This window comes from Equus asinus, chromosome 10, assembly GCF_041296235.1.
Source record: "Equus asinus isolate D_3611 breed Donkey chromosome 10, EquAss-T2T_v2, whole genome shotgun sequence".
Classification (NCBI taxonomy): domain Eukaryota; kingdom Metazoa; phylum Chordata; class Mammalia; order Perissodactyla; family Equidae; genus Equus; species Equus asinus.
Genome location: NC_091799.1, coordinates 62,514,186 through 62,536,923, shown reverse-complemented (window position 1 = coordinate 62,536,923; position 22,738 = coordinate 62,514,186). Strand labels below are relative to the sequence as shown.

The 22,738-nt window shown below is 45.2% G+C and overlaps 2 long non-coding RNA genes across 4 annotated transcripts in view; one reads left to right on the top strand and one right to left on the bottom strand.

The window, feature by feature from the left end:
• Positions 1-13,867, top strand: part of LOC123286514 (uncharacterized) — a 117,316-nt gene extending 103,449 nt beyond the window's left edge. For both annotated transcript variants that reach the window (XR_011506450.1, XR_011506452.1), the window contains 2 exons: positions 5,169-5,222; positions 5,974-13,867. This is a non-coding gene — a long non-coding RNA (uncharacterized lncRNA). The remainder of the gene's footprint in view (positions 1-5,168; positions 5,223-5,973) is intronic.
• On the bottom strand, positions 10,882-22,506 carry LOC139046404 (uncharacterized). 2 transcript variants are annotated; one of them, XR_011506454.1, is made up of 4 exons: positions 22,330-22,506; positions 14,353-21,928; positions 12,323-12,577; positions 10,882-11,016 (listed from the first exon to the last, which is right to left on the bottom strand). It is a non-coding gene; the product is annotated as an uncharacterized lncRNA (long non-coding RNA). The 2 variants fall into 2 exon arrangements; XR_011506455.1 differs by having other exon boundaries at positions 14,353-21,925.
• Between the last annotated feature and the right edge of the window lie 232 nt (positions 22,507-22,738).

The window sequence follows — 22,738 nt, the reverse complement described above, 5'->3', positions numbered from 1 at the left end:
TAATGAAAACCTTTTCACGCCTCTTCACGTTGTCATCACACATCAGCTTTTTGTCCACCACATTACTCCCTTCCTCATCATCCTGCCGCCCACTGAGGCCCTGGGAAGGGAATTGCTGCTGGACGTTTTCCTACTGTAAGTGTTTGTGAAACTTTGGCAACCCCTGCAGTGGCCCACCCTTCCTCTCCCAGCCCCTTCCCTCTGAAAGGGCTGACGGAGGAAGCTACATTCCTGTCACGGGGCCAAGGCTAGCTGTTCTGGGCTTCCCGCAGGCAGGGGGACCCACGGCCTGGCAACAGAGCCCTCTGTGAGCAACCTTTGAGGGGCATGGGGCTTTTGTGCTCAACAGAGGAGGAATAACATTGAAAAAAAGTCACAGTCTTGCAAACGGCAAAAACCAAACAAACAACAAAACAAAAACACCTCTGGGTTTTTAAAAATGAAAATCTGACTTTCGTCGTAACTACCAGGATTCTGTACCATGTGAGACCTCATGAAATACATTTAATTTGCTCTATTCCACCCCGTCTCTAGATCTCTATATTCTCCTCCCACCCACTTCTCCATCAGGGTCTTGAACCTTTCCAATAAAAGGTAAAATTGAGATGGCGTTGGAGGAGATTGAGAAAGAACAGAGAAGCCAATTAAAATCAAAATCAAAATCAAAATCAAAACCTCTTCCCATCCTTTCCTCCTCACTTCACTTGACGCTTCTCTTGCACAGATGAAATAGGTCTTCATTCAACCCTTTCCTCACTAATGGCCAACAGGAGACACTGGGTCTTATTTTTTTCACTATTTGAAGCCTAGGTTTTTGTTTAAATTTTTTTTAATTAGTGTACGAAATACAGAGAGACACTGAGAAATAAAAAATGCCAAAAAGAAGACTGGAGCATGACAGTGTCACTGATAGGGCAATAAGGTAAGGGAGAGGACCAGAAGCAACTCCATGAAGGCAGAGACCACATCCTTGAGAGAACTGGTAAAAAGGACCATCACCCATACCCACTGTAGATGCTCAGTGGTAAGGACAACAAGAAGGACAAACTCAACATATTGGCTGCTGGTGTTCATTCAATCCTCACTTCCGTTCGCAGCGCTTCCTGGCAGGCGTCCACGGCGCCATATGCTTTGGGGAAGTGGGAACGCTGAATGTTGTGTTTATGGGGAATTGAGTCTTATTGCTTCATAAGATTCCGAGTGGCAGAATTGTTCTGAAAAAGAACATGTCCCAATAGGTGTGTGATGGGAGTCTTAGGACAAGATGGGACTTTAGAGAGCCCCTCCTCTAAACTCCTAACTATACAGGGGGAAATGGAAGTCCAGAGAGGCAAAGCAACTTGCCCAAGTTCACACAGGCGGTTAGTGCTAGGCTAGAGTGTTGGGGTTAGAATCTGGGGCTCCTGATTCTCGTATCCTTGAGGCCACCTCACTGCTCATGAGCCTCAGGCCTCAGGCTTCATCGTGTGGCTTTGAGAGTGACTCCAAGGGTGCTGACACTGAGGCTTCCTGTACTTCTAGCCATCAAGGTATCGAGAATCTTTTTGCTCTCTTATCCCAAGCAGTTAATAGCAAAATACAAAGGAAGAAAGAGCATAAAGAAAAGAGAGTGGGCTTTGGAGTCAAAATAAATTGCAGCTCTGCATTGACAAGGCTTAAACTCTCTGTGAACCTCAGTTTCCTAATCCTTAGACTGGGAATAAGCATTATCATTATCATCATCCTTATCTTACACGGTTCTTGTGCAGATGAAAGATAAGCTGTGTGCTGCATCAAGCAGAGACTGGTGCATACTAGATACCTAAGGATACCTATTTTGGTGGGAAAAAATATCCTCTAAAATCCCAGAGCAAGCTCTGAGCCTGAAAAGCTGGGTCAGTGGGACAGAGGCCTGGAGTATTCGTGGCACAGAAAGGAGTCCCGTCATGTCGAGGTCCCTTCAACTGCTCTTACAGCCGGGCAATTAAAATACTCAGACCAAGGGCACTTGTGTATGGACATATGGGATGATTTCCCATAAAACACTCAAGAAAATCAGTCTCTGAAGTGGCATCTAAAGGAGAAAAAAGTGGTTTTATAACATTATAGTGATGTGTGGATTCCTGGTGAAGTAAAGGAGAGAAATAGGCTTGGAATGAGGAAAGAATTGAGGGAAAAATGTGTTTTGGAAAGAACTGATCTTGAAATCAGAAGAGGGAGATTCAAGTCGTGGCTTTGCCCTAACTGCTGTGTGACTTCAGGAAAGTCTCTTAGCCCCTCTGAGTCTCAGGCTCCTCAACTGTTAAGTGAAAACAAAATTATATGCCTTATAGGATTGCTAAGATAATGTATAAAAAATTCGTTTAAAGAAATGAAATGTACACATTTATTCATTTTAATTATGTAACAAAGATACTATATAAAAGTTTTTCAGAACTGGCGCTTTAAAAAAAAATTTCTTGCAGAATGAAGCAGGAATTAAAAAGAAACATGTCTTCTGGTTCTGAGGTCTGCTGTTAGCCTCCTTTTCTCCAACCAGATCCTGCCTTTGAGCAACAGGCTGCTTCATGCATGCTCTGTCTGAACCACCTGACTTGCGGTTGCCTCATCCTTGAGACTCCTCCCGGGAGAGGTGGGCGCTGGGCAGGAAGGGAGGGAAGGTCAGTTCAGGGGGCAATCCCTGGAGCTTCGACTGGGGCCACATTCCTGCTTATCTCCACTGGTCCCTACCTTAAGCTACAGTAAAGATGCAGCACCTGCACCGGAAATAGAGACAGGAGGCGAGGTTGGAGGGGAGAGAAGAACATTTTCTGAAAATGCAGGAGCTCCTTTGGAACATGGCGAGCAGAAGATCCCTGTTTTGAATTATGCTTCCCTTTCTGGAACGAGCCCCCATTGCCCCGGATAAAGGCAGGCAGCCTCTCTGTTCCTGCCTCTGGGGTAGGTGTGCCTGGATGTGTCCACACGTGCAAGCACACACTTGTACACACGTGGAGAACACACAGACGTAAACACACAACCCAGCCCACAGGGCCAGCAGCCTGCCTTACATACGGGTTCAACGGGTCTGGAGCAATTCCTGCTCACACTCCCGAAACCCAGGGAAGATGTGAGCTCTGCTCCCAGGAGCAGCCTCTCTTAAGAGTGATTTTCGTTTCGGAGCTGGTCTAATAAAGAGGGTCAACTTGCCAACATCATAACAGAATAACAGACTTATTTCTTTATTAGAATTATTTGAAGTTACCTCCTTGGTGATCCAATCACCCAAAGACTCAAAGACAGGGAAAAAAGGCAAGTAATTAAAATACATAAAGCAGAAGAGGCAATTACCGGCATACATCATGATCAATAAAATGACAATTTAAAAAGGCAAGCTTCCACCGCACCCTGAGGCTAGCACACCAAGTCTCTGCCACATTTGAGAGAGGCAAAAAATTCCTGAGGCAAGTGCCACGAAGCCCTGCCAGACTTCGACCTCCTTGCAGAAGGACTGTGGGCACTGCCAGCAAGGCCCTGCCATTGCTCTCCATGGCTGTGTGGGTACCTTGGGCAGGAGGTCATCTTGAAGGCATATTCTCCACCCTTTCTTTCCCAAACACATAAACATGGTGCTCATAAGGCTGGTAGACTCCCAAGGAAATATGCAAATTTCTATTTAAGAAAATAATCTGGGAAAGGTAGTCTCTATGATAATTAATAGCTGCCAAAGATTAATAGGACATCACTAATTGTTGCTTTCCTACTGGCTCAAGCCACAGAGGACAGGCTGAAGGCCACCCACCAGCTCTTAGGATTGCTGACACTACACCACTCAAGAAAGAATATTCCAGTGTGAGTGAGAAAGATGGTAGTTCACAGGGGCAGTCTTGAATCTGTCCAACTTGTAAAAATCAAGTTTATCCTTTAAGAAAGCATACTTAAGCTACCAGAAACAAATTTCTTGCCATGGACTTCAAAACTGGCTGAAACCTCCCTGTGTGACACACTGTGTAAGTTAAGGGCCACTTTTCCCAGGTGGCTCCTTCGGGGTTTCTCAGCCCACACCCAGCGCTTTGAATCGTCATGGAGGCAGAGGGAGCCTCTGGCTGGAGGGTGTAGGCTGGAACCATCAGCTCTCCAGCCGGCTGTTCGTGCTGAGTGTCTGCTGGGGGCAGAGCCTCGTGCTGGCTGGTGTGGAGAGAGGGGTACAAATGGAAACAAAAGGCCTGGTTTTTGTCTTTAAAGTGCCGATTAATCTATCGGGATGGGCAAGACAAACACACATGAAAGAGCACGCCCAGCTGGGTGAGGACTGTCCCCAGGGCTGCCTCGTCTTGTGTGGTACTGTTCACTTCTGTATCCCAGAGCGGAGCGAATCGCCAGCCCTTTAGCAGATTCCCGGCCTATGCTTGTTGCATGAAAGACAAAGTCAGAGGAAACCAAACATCAATAATGCAGTGCACCTGGGGTCCAACTGGGAGACAAGACAAAGGAGTCAGGGTGGGGGGCCGCCGGTAGCTTGAGCGAGGTTAATTTCACAGCAGAGTAAGGATAGGGGATGGCGTTCTTCAGTGGAAAAAAAGGCCTGGGGCCAGAAATGGATGAATTTGGAAGGGAGCAGAACACAAAGACAGCTTGAACAAATGGCCCCTGGCTAAAAGCACAGGGGTCTCCAATTCTAGATATGCCAAATGTCTGGAAACCTTATGAGAAGGCAGATCGTCTTCCAGCCAGTTGCTGACCTACTGTGTGCCCACTGCTCCCTTTGCCCTTGTGTAACATTGGCTGAAGGGAAGGAAGAAAGGTAGAGGTCTTTGTGGGGTAAAACTGAGAGCCTGGGATGTCGCGACCTTTATGGGGAAGGGAAGATACTGCCTAAAACGAGAACTGGGCATCCTTAGAAGGGGGCTCAGTGGGCGGAAGGTAGGCCTGGGATGGCCTCTGGGTTCGTCTGCCTTGGGAGAGGGGCTGCATCGGCAGGAGCAGGAGCATTCCTGGGAGGCCGAACACCTGGCCCAACGCTAACACATCCCTTTAGGGCCTTTAAGCAGAAATAAGAAGGAAAATATTAAGAAATGTGTTTATTCAGAAAAAATAAAAGCAGAGGCTTACCTTGGGGAAATGTGTAAACACTATGTGATGCCAGCATCTCCACAGCTACCCCAGAGGTTTACGTGGTCTCAAGTCCTTGCCTTTATTTTGAATCCTAGGGAAGGTTCTGGATTTGGAGTGGGGTGCCCAGCTGCCAGACACGCTGTAGCACGGTAAGCTCCCCAGACGCTGACCAGAGAAGCCAGTGGGAACCCCCAGGGCCTGGAGGGGGAGCCTGATAGCAGAATAAAGATGCATTTAATACAATTTAGATGAGACACATTTCTCAGGCAGCTCACACATGAATCCTGCAAGTTTGTTCTTTCTGATTTTTGGATGCCTGAACCTGTGAGTTAAAGAAAATGGGTCAAATCCCGCCCTAACCAATCTCGGGGGGTGTTCTCGTTCTTTGGGAGTCCTTCACATTGCTTACATTGGGTGTTTGCCTAAAGGAAGTAGGGCTTGGAAAACATCTGGTTCTACAGATTTTTGGAGGCAATTTGATGTAATTTGTTGGTAATAGGATTTGATCTGTACCAAATCTGAATGTCTGTGTTATTTCAATGGATTTAATGAAGTTTTGTTTGTTGTTGAGATATATGCGGTATCGTCCCTCATCCTGTCTTCACTGGACTCCAGGTGGGAGCCATCAGGCAGGCTCATAATAATAGTATACTTTATAAGGAGGCATTACTTTGTCAGAGAGTTCAAATATGATCTCATTAATATCTTACCTTGGGGAAAGCTGAAGGGAGAGGAGATGAATTGTTCTAAAAAAAAATCCACATGTGAAAGCAGCTGTGAAATAAGGACCAGCCTCACCCATGCTACCTGTGGTGGTTAGTTTCCAAACATGGCCCCTTCAGTGAATCATGCCTCCCATTATTCATGCTTTGCATCCTCCTGTTTTCTTGAATCTGGCAGGTTCTGTGACTTGCTTTTGACCAATGAAATATGGCAGAAGTGACACTGTGTGACTTCTGAAGCATGTACCTGAGAGGCCTTGCATCTTCTTCCTGGCTCTCTTGGAACACTCACTCTTGGGACCCTCACCCTTAGCACCCAGAAGCCACATATAGTGAGAAGCCCAAGCCCCATGGAGAGGACACACACCGGTGCCCCAGTGGACAGCCCCAGCTGAGCACCCAGCCGTCATCAACTACCAACCTTGGGAGTGAGCCATCTTGGACTTTCAGCCCAATTGAGCCTTCAGACAATCCGACCCCAGCTTCCATCTGACCGCAACAGGATGAGACAGTCTAAGTGAATACCACCCACCAAGCCTTGTTCACCTACAGAACTCACCTCAGACAAACTAATAAGTTGTATTAAGCTGCTAAGCTTTGGGGTGGTTGATTACACAGCCAGAACACTGCTGTTAATGTTTGAGTAGATGCTGCTTGGTGAAAATGTAACCTAGTCCTCTTGGAACACCTGTTGAAGACTGAGCATCCATAAACAAGCTTTCGCTGGTGCCGTATGGAGAGGTCCTCTGTGTGTTCCTCTTAGCCCTGGATTTCCCTCCTCACTTGCTTCAGAAAAGGCAAATCTCCTGTCTGTGAGAAGGAAGCAAGATAGTGGTAGTGGGGCAGTGAAAGTAAAGTGGGAAATAAGAGGCAACTTTCTCAGATAAATTTCTAGTGGGTCAGGGGTTGCAAATTCAGACGCCTACAAGGGCTGGGCAGACAAGGTGATAGAATGGCAAGGGTATAAGACACTAGGAAGTGGTGGAGACTGTGTTAAACTAGTGAGTACATGAGTGTGTACAGGGAGCCAATGGTACAGGCCAAGGTGGCCACCGTGGCCACTGTTGCCAGGTCTTCCAATTTTTGAAGTGAGGCTAGAAATCCATTAAGGTAAAATTTTCCTGTTTTTTTTTTTTAACATTGGCAGTGAATTTTAAATATTTTTAAACACTACGTAGAGTAAACACAACATAGCTGGGACTCCAAGGTCTGCTGGTTTGATGTCTCTACCATAGACGGCAGGATGAAGTCCAGGCCATGCTCTCCCAAGGAGAATAATTGCGCTCTTCCTCTGTGCAGGGTATTACGGTTTGCAAAATGCTTTCACATCCACATCTGACTTGAACGTCTCAACCAGGGGAAGTAGGTAGGCCAGACATCTTTTTTAAAGAAAACAGGCCCAGGGAGGTTTTGGGCCTTGCCTGAGTCAACACTGCTCTGGCAGAGCCCGGCCTCCTGCTGCTCAGTCCACAGCTCACACCGTTTCTGCTCTCTCTGGACAGAGGGAGGGGGGCAACTGAGCCCTGAAAATGTGTTGAACCCAGGATAGTAAAATCAGCTCTGGACAGCTAAGAGGTAGAGAGGAGGAGAGATGAACAAGGTGAGAAGTGGCTTTGGGGACCCTCTGAAGTTCTCCGAGTCTTACATTCCATGGTTAGGACTGACAGCCCTGACTTTCTCCAGGGAAATGAGATGAATGCTGGTGTCACCAAGCTTGGCCCCTCCTAGGGTGTGATCATTGAATCTTAATAGTTATGACCTCAAGTTCAAGGTTTTCCGGGGAACCTGGAGAGAAAAGGAAAAGCAGCATCAAATCCCTTCCCTCCGTCAGGCATGGAGGCAATTTCATCTGGTTCCTTCTGGTTCCCATCCCATACCTCCTCAGGACAAAGCAGGCTGGAGGGGGCCTCCGAAAGCCACCCACCTGTTACTGCCAACAGGCCTGGGTGGATAGAATGGAATGGGCTTCTTTATTCAAACAAAATGCCCAAGATATAACTCAGAAGTTTCTAGATTCTACATTCCTAATGCGACGAGGAGGCTACCCAGGAGCCAGGCTCTGACCTCCCAGTTGCCAAAGCCTTTGGGGAGGGCTGGTCACCTGGTCACTGCTGCCCCCGTGACAGTGCCTCCTTCAAGGCCCCTCAGCTCTTGTAGGCTGCGTTGGACACAATGCTACAAACAAAAGGAAAAGCAGCACAGAAAATACCATGTCTGTAAAAATAGAGATTTCAAATTCTCATACTTTACTCTCCCATTCCCGACCAGTATTTCTCTCACACCACCCACTGCCAAGCTTCTCATCTTCTTCCCTCGCCAGGGAAGTTACTGGGCTTTAACATAAATAGAAAAAATATAAGGAAACTTTGCTGAGGGTCTCAGGTCGCCTGGGCGTGCCTGGGGCTTAGCACATCCAGCCACCACACACACAGACCCCCTGGGGGCCACAAAGCCACGGGGGTCTGTTACTTTCTCATTCTCCCCTTGGTCTCTGGGATCAAAGCAGATGAAGAAGGGACAAATGGTGACCTGTCCATCTTGGCTGTTGGACTCGCCTGGCTCCCGCAGCACTCGCAGGGAGGGAACATCACATTTATGACGAACAATGTGCCAGAAGCTTCTGCCCCATCCTCTTATCTAATGTTTGCTGTAGTCTGTGAGTCGGACCTCCTGAGCGTGGTTCATGGGGGAGAGGCTAGGCACGCAGATTGTCCAGGAGTGCACAGATAAGTGGCCAAGCAAGTACGCGAACCCAGGTCGGTCTGTACCCCAGGCTGTCCGCTTTCCCTGAATTTAGCCACCTAGATAGAAAATCTCAGCCCTACTCTTCCCAGCGCCGGTGTCACAGGGCACAACCATGCAAGTCGTGAGCTGCCTGACTCTGAGGGCAGCATCCTCACTCATCTATGCTGATGAGGTGCCTGGAGTCGCGCGGGGCACAGTCTGCACACCCTCGGGGGCAGCCCTGCCTGCCACTGCAGCAAAAATAAATTTTGTTTAAATAACGAATTCTCTGTTGGAGGTGGGCTGAGATAAAGTGTTTAATCAGCTAGCCCAAATTTGGACTTCTGAGAAATATCACAGTATTTTTATTTGGTTTAGCAGTAACTCCCATTTCCAAGTTGTTGTTCACTGCTCTGCACCCGGCAGTTTATGGCAGTCAATTTCGAACACCTGCCTCAGAACCGGAAGGAGCCAAGCCTTGCCTTCTGGGAGCTGAACGTGCGGTGTGAGAGACTACTCAGCTGAATTGGGGAATAAGGAGTCATTCCCTCCAGCAAAAGAATCCCACCAAAACCCGCCCCCCAGGTCTAGATAGGCCTCATTCTGCTCCTTTCAGTGCATCCTCCGGAAGCTGGCAGAGGAACCAGTGTCTCCAGGAGGGAGGGACCCGACTTGTGCCACGTGTCTGACACAGGCTAGCCTAGGGAAGGAGAGCTGCTGGCTGCCCAGCCTTGGCATCAGACATGGGGAAGGGGGGCGGTGGGAATGTGTGAGGAAGGTGCCATTTCTGAGAGGAGTGTGATGTGCCAAGCAAGGTTGTTAATATTCAGGTTGAAAGGGTTTTAGATGCGACTTGGCATCCTCAGCAATAATCTACTTTAATTCAATTTGCCATAAAAAGATGCCACTTTGCTTCTTACGTGACACATGAGAAACTGCTTTCTTGCCTTGCTAAATGCCTTGGCTACACTCCTGTGGTCAGAACACACTCACAGAGAGCCCCCGGTCAGGCCCCTGTGCTGGCTGGGTCAGCTGTGACTCTCCTTAACCACATGCTCAGGTCACTGTACTTAGTTCTGTTTCCCTGGGAAGATGCTCCTGCAGGTCCACCACCTCATGAGGAAAAAATGATGTCCAAACCATGACTGTAAATTGTCCCTGGCTTTATTTCTCTTTCTCCTGATGCTTGTCAGGCCACCAAGATAAAGATAGCAGTCAGTTACCACAAACCCAGCCAGTCCATCCACATTCAGTTCTCTGAAACTTTCTTCATTTCCTGTTTCTCAGTACACAACATTAGTCTGTACACAGCACACACGTTGCCCCCAAATAATTGACAAATATCCTTTCTCAGCATAGTCAATGGGATCAGATAAACAACTGGAACTTTAGCCACTCCACTCCTCTATCCCGTGGAGATTAAGAAAAAATTGCACATCTAGGAACAATATGTGCTAGGTTGGTCTCCTGGCAATTTGCAGCCAATTACAAGTGTACATTGCTTTGCACAATGGATGTGCCACTGAAAAGGTTATATGCAAATCGAATTTTTGTAAATTGAATTATTTTTAACATGCACCAAGGGAACTGGCTATTTTAGGGACACCAAAGTTGAATTCATTTTGTGGAGCAGGGAATCCTTTGTAAGGGAAATTACCATCCTCCAATTCATATATTCCCTGATAAGGTCAGGTTTTATTATTTTGGACCTTTCTGAACTAGAGCATACCTACAGTGTTTAAAATGGTAATAATAAGATTTTCAGAGCCTTCACCAAATTCTAGAAGTAAGAGGAGAGAGTGAAAACTAACTCTAAGTCCCCTCCTGAAGGAAAGCATGAGCTGGACAAAAGGGAGACTTTCCAGCATCAGTGTGCCGGGACGCCTATGGCGCTGCTGTTACTTTTGGTCTAAGCCCAGCTGACTCCCCTGAGCCAGGGCTCTCTGGGCCCCTGTTACATTAGTTCTCCCTTGATCTGCAGGCTCCTACATTGGTAAATTCTCAAAGTGACAACCAGCCTCACCAGGGCTTTGTAAACCCTCAGGCCCCCTTGTCACAGGGCCCGGGGCCTATCAGCTTTTTGAGGGCCTGCAAATGTCTCAGAACTGAAAGAACACAAAAGAAAACTGCAAATCAAAATTAATAAATGTTTAATTAAAGATCTACAAAATGTAACATTGTGCCAACTTCATTAATTGTTAAGTTTGGTATTCATGAAAATTTAATTACCTAAGAATTAGAAAGGCAGACACAAAGCTTATTATTCACACCTGCTGTAACGGTCCACATAAAAAAATCCAAGGGAGCCTGTAGACAAACAGTATCGGTCAAAGGAGGCCAGATGATGCGGTGGTAACTATTAGTCCTAAAACACCAGTGACCTAACACAACAGTAGTTAGTTCCTTCTCCTGCAGTCTATTGAAGTTCCGAGTGACCCTCTGCCATATAGTGATTCATGAACCCAGGCTCTGCCATCTTGACATTAGGTGTCCGCATCTGTTTCAGCAGAAGGAGAGAGAAGAAAAAAATCACGCAGGAGCTTTTCACTGCCTCCACCTAGAAATGACCCACATCAACTTCCACTCCATTTTATTGGTCACAACTTGCCACATGTCTCTAACTTCAGGAAATGTAGTTTTCTTGTATGCTCAAGGAGACCTTGTAATGTTTACAGTGTAAACTATTAAAATAACAGCGCCGCAAGATCAATATACCCAAATCAACAGCATTCCTATACATCTGTAACAAACAAGTAGAAAATATAAATTTAAATAAAAGTCAACTTAAAATGCAGTAAAGGCCATTGGAACAAATCTAACAAAAGATATGCAAAATCTTTGTAGAGATAAATACAAAATTCTATTGAAGGATAGAAAAGATGTCAATCCTCTCCAAGTTAATCTATTGATTAAATGCAATTTTGATTGAAACACAAATAGAGTTTATGGTGGTGGCTAGTAAGCTGATCCTAAAGATCATGTATAATAATAAATAAGCCAGAATAACTAAGGCAGTTTTACAGAAGAAGAAAGGCTACGGGTGACAGGGGGAGTATTTTCACAAGGATAGATAAGCAGACAAACGTTGCAGAGGAGAAATAGATTCTTCCATATCAGCGAACCTGGTATTTGGCAAAGGCGGTATTATGAATCTGCACAAATAGAGGCCAACTGGGCATTGAGATAATTGGATATGAAAAAAGTGAGCATAGATTGTAAATAATTGTAAATATTTTATTCTAAATCAAATGATTTCAAAACAAAATGATAAAAGATCCTTCAAATTTTTTTACAGCAAAAATAATATCGTTAGTGTGCAATGTGGGCATATTTGAACATGTTTGATATGATGCGGGATGGGGCCTCCAAGCATAAGAATGGCCAATGAAAGTCGTAAACTCGTTTCTGCAATTGAATTTTCTCTGTTTGATCCTCCTTGAATATCATCAGGTGCTGGTTGGAATACCTCCAGGAATGATGGTGGGGTATCACCAGCACTCCAGACAGCCCATTTCACCTTGGCTTGTTTTTGGGTAGGAAGCAAGAAGGGACAGAAGAGGGATCTTAGAGTGAGGGGCTGTTTGCAAGCTGCACATTCATCTTTGTTGGAGCAGCTTTGGTGACTCCATGGGGTAGGGCCTGTTGAGGACAATTCACATGAAGGATGCAAGAGCTCCTTGCAAGGACACCAGTTTAGAGGAGAGAAAGTCAGGGAAACCAGACTGATCCGAAGGCTAAGTCCTGGGGAGAAGGAGGAAGTGATTTTGAATCTCACCGAGCGCTGCTCAGAGTGACTTTCTTACCTTATCTGATTTGCCAGAACAATCGAGTCTTTCCTGCTTCTTTCCTCTAATTCACCAGCAGTAGCACATCAGCCCTGTCTCCTAAACAGCTTTCTTCTGCTCCTAGGTGGCACACTCTCTAACCTCATCACTCTTTTAGGGTTTCTCTTGCTCCTTCCCTTCCCCGTGACCATAATCAACCAGAATTCCAGTGCAGGTGGCCAAATTGTTCTTCTTTCCCAGTAGATTGGAGGTAACCACAGACAGAGGCTTTCTCTGGAAGACAGAGGAGAACCCAGCATAAAAGAAAGGATTCTGGAAAACATAACATTTCACCAGCCTCCTGATTTTGCCCAGAACTTCCCTCTGTTCCAATAGTACATGAAGAAATGCAGGCTGTTGTCCTCCATGACCGTGACATGTGTCCGTGGGAACTAAGCAATTTGCCTGGCAATGTTCACCTGGGAAATACTTTCTGAACTCCGTTTGAGGATATCAGAAATACTGTCTTACACAATGGTGTAAAAAAGCGAAAGTCCCATGTGGGCCAAGTGAGTGTGTGTGCTTGGGGGAGGCATTGGGAGCAGGGACACTCAATAACTTGTATAGCATTTCCCAGAGTGACACTTGAAAGGTACCGATGAGGCAGAACAATAAAATATTGTGACTGACTTTTGTCATTGGCGTGACAGTGACTACAGAATTAGACAAAACAATGAGATTCAATTACATGTCATTTAAATATCTCTTTGACTTGTGGCTCTAACATTGAAGAATTTGAAAAGAAATTATATGATGAAGCAGTAAAGAAGAAGAATTCAAGCAGGTGATAAGGCAAAATGTAGGGTTAGAGATTGTAAAAGTCAGACTCGAATACGAGATAATGATATGACGTTACCGTTGGCAAGCACTGACAAAGCTTGAGAGGGACATTATGTGTCCATCAGTGTCACAGGCACAAATCCAGTTGGCGTCCTGGCCTATGGCCTTTTTAATCACTAGGTAACCTAATTCAGCTAAAATGTGGTCCTAAAAACTGCTTATGATGGTTACTGCGAAATTGTTTGAAATGACATAATTTTTCCTTAGTGGATATGCGTATCTTAACCCCAGGAACATTTAGAATTAAGTATGTATTTTTAAAGAATATCAATCTCATAATATTAATATTTGGGTATTTATGAATAATATGTGCTTAGTATTTGGGGAACTTGTAATAATTAACAGAATTTAGCCTAATAGAATACGAGGTCAGTGTTAAAATTCCAATTTATAATGAGTAGATTTGTGATTTTAAGCTGAAATCTTTTCAGAAATATTTGTTTGCTAGTTGGACAAAGAATGTATTTAGTAAGAAAATGAGTCTATGAAATTTATACACTCAGTTTAAAATATTTAAAAGAATTTAAAGATTAATTTGTAAATCAGACCAAAAATTAATCAAAGTCCCCCTTAAAAGCAAGTGTTAAATTTGCTTGATTTTGAAATGAGGTAATATTTGGAAGTTGAACTTAAAAGCCAAATGTTTTTGAAAGTATAACCTTAATAAATTATTAATTTTGAAAATGGAAGTAATACCCTGAATATTCTTTTCTAAGCATCAAAGGTTGAATCAAGGACACAAAACTTACACTGATCTTTTTTTTTTAAACATATCAAAACTTTCACATCAAGTAAGTGTTATTCTCTAAAACAGCCACCTTGGAGGCCCCGCTTAAGTGATGCTTTCATCACACAAAACTCTTTTCAGACTCACATTCTGAGATTATTTTCAGAGGCAGCTTAGATTCTTTTTTCCTTTTTCAAACACATTCAGGTGTTGTAGTTGGAAACTGGATGACAAAGTTATTTACCACTAAACTTAATATGTCAACAGCCCAAGGTAAGTGCGGTTTAAAGTGGGTAACCCAAAAGAAAGAACTTCAGATGTGGTGGAAGAGTATTTCTTCTCCCTAGGTACTTCATGGCACCCTTCTAGTCACACCTCTTAGGCAATGGACTTCCCTCCCTTCCTGAAGAGTAAAGAGAAAGCTTTTCCAGCTGGAACTCACCCCATGCACAGATCAGAACTTCAACTGAAGCTGAAGATTACTAAAAGTTTTGCGTTGGAGGGATTTGATCCAGAGCCACTAACAGAAGTGAGGATGTGTCTTGGTTAAGTTTGGAGGTTTCTCAAGTGTTCATGACACTCTACTGGAGCGCCGTTCAAAGCCACTGCAAGAATCAAAAGCAGGTAGCCCTGCGGAGATGTCTGCAGAGACAGTAACAAGCTGGTCCAGAAGACATGATGATGCAAAGGGCCAAGTCCACTAGGAGGTTAATGCAAAGTGCCTTCTGGATGTGGTTGACTATCCATTCCTTTCAGTTCAAGTAGCCTGAGACCCAGGAGATTAGAGTAAGATATGGGGGGGGGGGGAGTGAAGAGAAGAGGTGGATTATAGGGGAAAATATTTGCAAAAGAGAAATCTTTAAATTTGACATAGGGTCTTAACCATTTCCACATAATTTAGGCACAAAGAATCCACTCTTACTTATATATATTTTTTGTAATGGAAAACTCCATGCACATGTTTCCTCGAGAGTCTGAACACTTGCAAATCATTAGCTATGTACTTCTCCCACCTTTATTTAATTTAAGTAGTCAAGAAGTGGGTCATGGAATAGAGATTTCTCCACCTTCAATAAATAAAACAAAATTTCTTTAAAAAATGATAGATTCACACCCAATTTTCTTTTTGATCCCCATTAAATCAATGACAATGAACAAAGTGACTCCTTAGTCTTTGCTCTGAAGTCGATGCTTTAATACATGTCAGGTAATCCTAAAAACAAATTCCACCAACCTTTGTGGGGAATCTCAGACACATGCTCAGCACGAATATAAGAAGCATTTTCACAAAGAACTGTGTACTCTCCACCCCCACTGTGGGCTACCTTTAGAGCAGGACAGTGCCAACATGCACTGCCTGCTGTTATCTCCCGCAAGTCTGTATCAACGGCAATGACCAGAGACAATCAGAGAAGCCTCAGGGGCCTTTCAGAGTCACTCATTTGTTCATTCATTCACTCATTCGTTCAAATCAAATCTTTATTTAACACTTAATATGCACACGATACTATGCTAGGCTCTCAACACCATCTAGTCGCAGATCGGCAAAGTTTCACAGGTTGTTTTCTATGTTTGAAGTACCATCAAGGACACAACACCTCTCAGGGGGGACTGCTCCACTTAGCATTGGAAATTTGCAGTGCAGCTCAGCAGGCAAAGTAGATTACTAAAGATTAATAAAGATTACCATAGTCTAAAGGGGTTCTAAGTTCTCATTTATTCCAGAATGATCCTAGGACCTCAATTTGAATATGTGGATAATGGGGAAAATGTCTTCTTTCCTGGGGATAATAATGGCAAATTCCTAGCAAAAGTTATGTCTGCAAACATGGGGCAGGGAAGACAGTATGTGTAGTGGAGGGGGGCTGGAGAGCCCTGGGTTTGCAGCCTGGCTCCAAACCCTATGAGCTGGGATACCCGAGGAAATCATTCAGCTTCTCTGTGCCTCAGTATGCTCACTTATAAACCAGAGATCACAGTGTCCTCCTTGCAGGTTATTGTGACAAATGAGTCATCATGAGAGAACTGCTCAGAGCATGTGTGGCACGTGGTAGGCCCCCCAGATAAGCACTGAATGAAGGCACAAATGAATAAATGGAAAAGTAGCTCATGTAGAAGCTGGAGACTAGGACTGAGCATCAGGAACCCCAAAGAGAGAAAAACAGGGTATCTTTTCCTTCTTACACTTGCTTTCTTTTCTCTCTAGCTTGGGCCAAGGTGGGCCAGGAGGGCCATGTGTGCAAAGACCCAATGCTGGCATAGTGGTTAATGGTGGCTTTTCTGGATTAATGGGGACACACGAGAGGAAGGGGATGCAGTGCTTTCTGAAATTGCTCAAATAGGATAGTCCTATGTCTACAGAAATCCCAGAATTTCAAATGCTCTTCATTAAAGATACTTATATTGAAACAATTGCCCTACTTTTAGTCTGGAAATGATGCTTGCTATTCACTTGGGCCTCTTCAGGAAACCAGGCCACTAAGATTCCAGGAGCCCTGTGAGTTTGTCCAGCCATGTTCTCACCTTGTTCTTTCCAGGGGCTTGCTCACCTTCCCACTCCCAATAACAGCTCGGGGGAGGGGTGAGGAGGGGAGGGGAAGCACCGTGAGCTTGAGTATCCCCGACTCAGTCCTAGACAAAGCTCTTGGAGAGGCAACTGCAGCTGTCTTTGAGGAACTTGATCTCTGGTCTCCTTTCCCTCCCGCACCATAATTTTATCTGCTTCGCTTTCCACATAGTTTGGGGAGATGAAGATGATTCACCTATCTGTAAAAAGTTCAAAAGTCATAGTCATCTTTAAAATGATTCCAGGCTAATTCCTTATGTGTCTTAGCTCCAGTTTGCTGATCTGTAAAATGGAACAAAATACTTTGACACTGGATGATGAAACAAGATAATGTAGGAAAAGCACCAGTCACAAAGTAGGTGCTAAAGAAATGTTCATTTTGATTCTCAGTATCTTGCACGACCTTCTGATCCTCGATTCATCATGTAGAACAAATTAACAGCCGCTGTTTTTCATCAGCATGAGGCAAGCTGGAAGGAGTGCCACCAATGTGTGAGACACAAGAACATCTATGATCTTGGGCATGACATGTAGGGGTATCTGGGGAATTGTAGACCCTGGCCTGGACTAAGCTGTCCTTTGTGGGGCTGTCACTGCAGGTAGACTCCTAAAGGAGGCACTGTCTCCCATCTCCACTGAGAAGATCTTGCTTGAATCAGCAGGTTGGGCCATTTCCTGCTGTCTGCTCACTCTTCACTGCCATGGTCCCTTGGGCACGACACTTCTAGCTGACTCTTTCCGTCAAATGGTGAGTGTGGACTCTTACCATGGTCATTCACTTCCCAACTCTCAACACATCCCCAACCTCAGTGACAGGATGCATGGAGTCTAGATTTACTGCATAAATCTGTTAAGAGTCTAGACTTCTTCGAACAACACATGGACCAGTGGGGGAAACACAATCCTGCAAATATGCACTGCAACCCTTAAATTGGGGAGCCAAGATGCAAGAAACCAGGATCAGATTCCAGAGCCTTGGGCTCCTCAGCATCGAGGGTGTCTGCCAGGATACGCACATCCTGCTTGCCAGTCTGTTTTGTCCTAAGCCGCATTTTATCCCACCGTGTGGCTAAGTTCTTGTTCCCAACATTCCCTCCTAAGGATGAGGACATGGAAGTTATTAAGAAAAGAAGCTCAATTGTCCCCCCTTGGCTTATCATTACTAACCAGGCAGAGGAAGGCTTCAGCCCACCATTGATGTAGATTACCCCCTTCTTTTCAATATTATTAATTACCCAAGTTAGCATACAGCATGTCAACATCAAACCCAGACTCTTTTCGAATTAACTGTTTCATTTGCAACTCCATGGCTGTACTTGCTTTCTTTCATGCCTCCAAGACCAAAACAGAAATACCTCACCTATACGGTTTTAACTATCACAAAACAAAATTGCTAGATGGGGGACTGACACAGGTCACTCATTTCACGGGAGGCCACCAGGTTAATCTTTTGAGGTGACATTTCCATAATAACTTAACATTTGCCAAAGTTCTCTGTTGCGTTCTGTGCAGAGTAAACAGAAGGGTTAAATTAGTTCTCTAATCTCTTGTTATAAGCCTAATTATTTTACATGTCTTCATTTCATTAATGAATTGCTGCTTTTTACATGCAGCTCCTTCCCCATTGCTTTTGTTTAAACCTCCTGGTGGGAAGGGATAGATTAATTTTGTTGTGCCTTAATGAAACTGTATGCTACATTAGATTTAACCATTTGGCATGCACTGCCAACATCACCATTATGCATAATGAATTATTTTTTGTGAGCCCCAAACTACTGTAGACCTCCAGTGTTCTCCTTCAGATACTGTGACTCTGCGATGGGCAGGCACAGGACAATAAGCTCAGTCATTGCCCCTGATGTCTAAGGACACCACCTTGTGGCTTTTTACTTTCTGTCCCTCGCATGGGAGCATCTAGGTTTCCCCTCGCCATGAGGAAGCCAGATATCCAGTTGATTTCCAGTAAGCACCTCAAATAAAACCAGTAAGTCGATTTTGAGGTTTGCAGGCAAAACACTGTGCTAGGCACCTTGAGGCAGGGCAAAAAGTTGTTTGGTCTTTATCTTCACACCCTAAAACAACAATCACTCATTATTGCTCCTGTGTCTGCAGGTCGTCTGGGGTCTGCCTGGTCTAGACCTGGCTTGGCTAGAAGCTCTGCTTCAGGCTGCAGTGGCCAGGGCAGCTCTGTTCTTCATATCTCCATTTCCCCTCTGGGACCTTTTCTTCTGGTCAACACATGTTCTTCTCACACTAACAGCAAAAGCTTGAGAGGGCAGGTGGAAATGTGCAAGGCCTCTTAAGGCCTAGGTTTGGAACTGATACAGTATTACTTTACCCATTTATTGTTGGCCAAAGCAAGTCATATGGCCAAGTCCAAAGTCAAGAGGATGGGAAGTATTCTCCTCTGTGAGGCCATCCCAAGACTGTAGTTGCAAGAACTGGCAAATAATTAGAGTCAACAATCAAATTGTTAATATGTTTCTAAAGGTTGCCTGGGTTCTAGGTTGTGGCCACCCCCATATTTTCAAAGCTGGAGCCATTTAATCCTACAGTCAGGGTTAGCCCCATCCAAGACCCAGGATTTAGTCTTGTCCCTAGGCAGGGGATGAAAGGATCTCGAGCCGATGACTCTCTGGCTCATCACTGAGTTAGGTCTGATCCAATTAGGCTGGAACCAAGTCTTGTCTGGGACCTCGGCCTGGATCTGTCTGCTAAAGTCTGCCCATGGGGACCTCAAGCCCTACAGTCCCAAACTGAACTTATTATTTTCCCTGCCTTTGCTCAGTGATCATCTTCCTCATCAACCCCCTTCATCTCAGGTTTGGTTGTTGACACAGCATCTATTTGGATGCCCAGATAGAATCCTGGGCATCTTCTTTTCCCTTATAGAGATTTCATGACTTCACCTGCTTCTCTCCCTCCCTCCGTGACCACTGCTCTTGTTCATGTCCTCATCATCTCTTAACTGGCAAAAGCATCCTAGCCAGCTCTCTTCTTCAAGGCCCCTTCAGCTTCATCCTCCAACATTTCCCATCACCTCTGGGACAAAGTCCAAACTTGTTAACGGGGCAGATAAGGGCCCCCATGTTCTGACTGCCCCCTCTCCAGTCTCATCTGTCTTCCTGCTATTATGCTGGATTCTCCCCTGGGCCTTTGCACAGTCTCCCTGCCAGGAATCCCCTTGATCACTCTTACTCATCCTCTAAGATTCAGCCCAGGTATCATTAAGATTTTTCCCATGTTGCATAGCACATGTTCTGAGAGATACATATTTCACTTTTTAAAAGCCTTATCTTCTATATGATCAATAATGTTCAGGGAATAATGGACTTCATATTTGTTCCTGATACATAATAAATGCATAGTTATTAAAATTAAAAGTCTCCATCCATGTACCCCTCAAAGATCGTCTTGTGGACCCCTATAACTACCCCAGCTTTTCAAAACAGTGAGCTAGGCCATCTGGCTGCTTAAAGCCACAGAGTTGGAAAGGGCTCTGGGAGGCCAATCATTCTGTCTTTGGCTAGATCACTGCTTACATGGCATAATATATAAGTTGTTAACATTTATTGAGTGTCTCCTACATGTCGCTCACTGTTCTACATGACTTATGTGTATTCACTTATTTAATCCTCATAATAACCCTATGAGATGGGACTAAAATCATCTTTATCTTACAGAAAAGAACATAGAGGCTCAGAGTGGTTAAGTAACTTGCCCAACATCACACAACAATAAGAGTGGACCCCTCTATTTAAACTCAACCATCTGGCTAGAGCCCATGCTCTTACCCTATCCATATAATATCACCTGTAATAGATTTTCCTGCCCCCAATATCCTATAGATGAGACTGTCCTCAGCAGCCTGACTTCTCTGCAATGAAGCCTGTTCCCACTGGGGGAAGGAGGGAGGCTTGGTGGGAAGGCTGGCAGGATACTCAAAAGAGGTGACCCCTGAAAGTGGGAAACTCCGTGGTCTGTGATTCTCTAGTCTTGGTTTCAGAAGTTCTTTGTAGCAGGAGCCAAGTTGGTGTCATTTTGACAGAATCCCCAGCTGCTGGCCTTTTCTGCTGTCCTGTGCATTTTTTTGGTCTCCAGAGATGGCCTGAACTTTCCAGCCCTAAGCAAGAAAGCTTTGGAACCAAATCCTCCAATTTCTGCCTGAAACTCATAAACCCCACCCCTTGTTGACTATAGCAGAGGGCTCTGTTCTCCTGAGGAACAGGTTCTCCTACACAAGGACCTCAAGGTCAGGTATCTTCATGGTGTCTACACTGGACTCGTCCTATCTTTTAAAAAAAATCTTAGCTTGATTCATTTCTGCACCTGAATGTTTGGGAGTTTTGTGGAACCCATGCATGTCAATTAAACAGCGCATTCCTGTCACATGCCTGTCACATTCACTAGGAACCTGTGTGTCACAGCTTCTGAAATGACGCAGCCCAGATGCTATCGATCAGCTCAGTGTCTCTTGGAGAAACCCATGCTCAGCTGCATCCCTGTGGGTGATAAACACGACGAATGCTCCTATCCCCTGATAAAGTATTTATATCTACAAATGTAGAACTCAAAAGGAATTACCACCAATATTCTTTTAATTGGAAATATCTTTCTTCTTCCCAAGCAGACACGTGCAAGTCCCTTTCCTGCAGAAGCCATCCATAGCAAAGGAACATGTGTGTGAAAGACAGGCTGTTTAATCTTTGCCTGTAATCAGCTCCCCGGAGCCTGAATGCTGAGTCTGTAAAAGTTGCAAGCCCAGGCTGCTCTTTCCGCTCCTGCCAGAGACCCACTCAGCCTGCCCTCCCCTTATTCCTGACTTTGGCAATTGGAAAGCTGGCATTTTCCAGCTGGAGTGAGATTCTCCATCAGAATCAGACGCCCTAGAAAAATAGAGCTTAGGCGAAGCGGCTTTTCTGATCCCATTATTGATAAGCTCTTAGAGCTCATCAATGAAAATTAGAACTTGTTAATCCTGTACATCCCCCCCTCTCCTTGATTTTTAATTACAGAAGAAAGAAGTAATGGATAACTTCTGAGGCTGCAGAGACACCGAGGTTGTCAGGAGAAAATTAAATTTACAGTCAGAGAGTTTTGTTTTCTCAAGTGTCCTTGTAAAATGCAAAAGAGGCTCCTGGCATCACCAAGGCAATTCAACTGGTTTCCTAAACTGGCAGGGTTTTCCTCGAAGAAACCCTCCTTCGTTTGCCAAGAGAGTGTATTAACGACAAGGACTGGACCTAAAGGGAACTCATTCAGAAGAAAACTGCATTAAAAGAACATTAAGGGCGATGTTTTAAAGTCTGATTTTAACTCATGAAAGCAAGGAGATTTATTGTCGAAGCCAAATCGCCGAGCCGATGCGCCCCGCCTGGTAATGCATTCCGATTGGAGCACAGGGGATTGAAGCCGTTCAGAAGCATCGCTCACCGGGGCCCAGGCGCTCCTGCTGGGGGAGACGAAGACAGCCATGGGAGAAGCAGGCTGGGGCAGCCGCATTTCTGAAAGCAGACAGGCTAACATCTCACAGGGGCCATCCCACCAGGGAAGCAGGGGGAGGGCGCTGCCAGCTGAGGTCAGCCTTGACATTAGCAGACAGCTTAGCAGCCTTTGAGCTTCCCAGCACAGGCCCATGGCTGCTGGGGGGCTACCCTCTGGGGAAGCTGGAAGCTCAGCAGGATGTCCCAGCCCTTCTCCTCTGAATCTTCAATCCCTCCCACGAATCCTCTGGCAACCCCTCCTGCAAGCAAACAGAGGCTCAGCAGAGCGGCTGCCTCTCCCACTCCAACCCATCGCTCTGTTTCATTTGACTGTACTCTGCTTTGGAGCAATACAATGCCGGTCTCCTACCTGTGCTGCAGACCTGGACGCCAGCCAACGGGCCAGCTGCTTGCCATCTTGCAAGTCAGGATCTGATTTCTAGATTAGAAGTGTTAGTACCAATGTTGGAAAGGCACAATGGAGTCACCCAGGAAAAATCAAAGAGAACAGCCTCGAGCTTGTGCTCTCTCCTCCCCTCCCAGTGCAGGGGTGTTGCCAGGGTGCTTGTCACCTCTCCCCATGCCAACTTTTATAGTTCAGCTGCCGTAGCGTCACACTCTATTCTGGGTTAGCAGCATGCTGCAGTAGAACTTAGTACTTTTTCACAAGGCGTTGGAACTGATTCCATTTCTTGCTTTTCCTTGTGTCCCAGAGCCTGGACAGACATCCTTTCCTGGTGTCTGTGTCCCTCTAAACCTTGTGGAATCTTTACCATGTA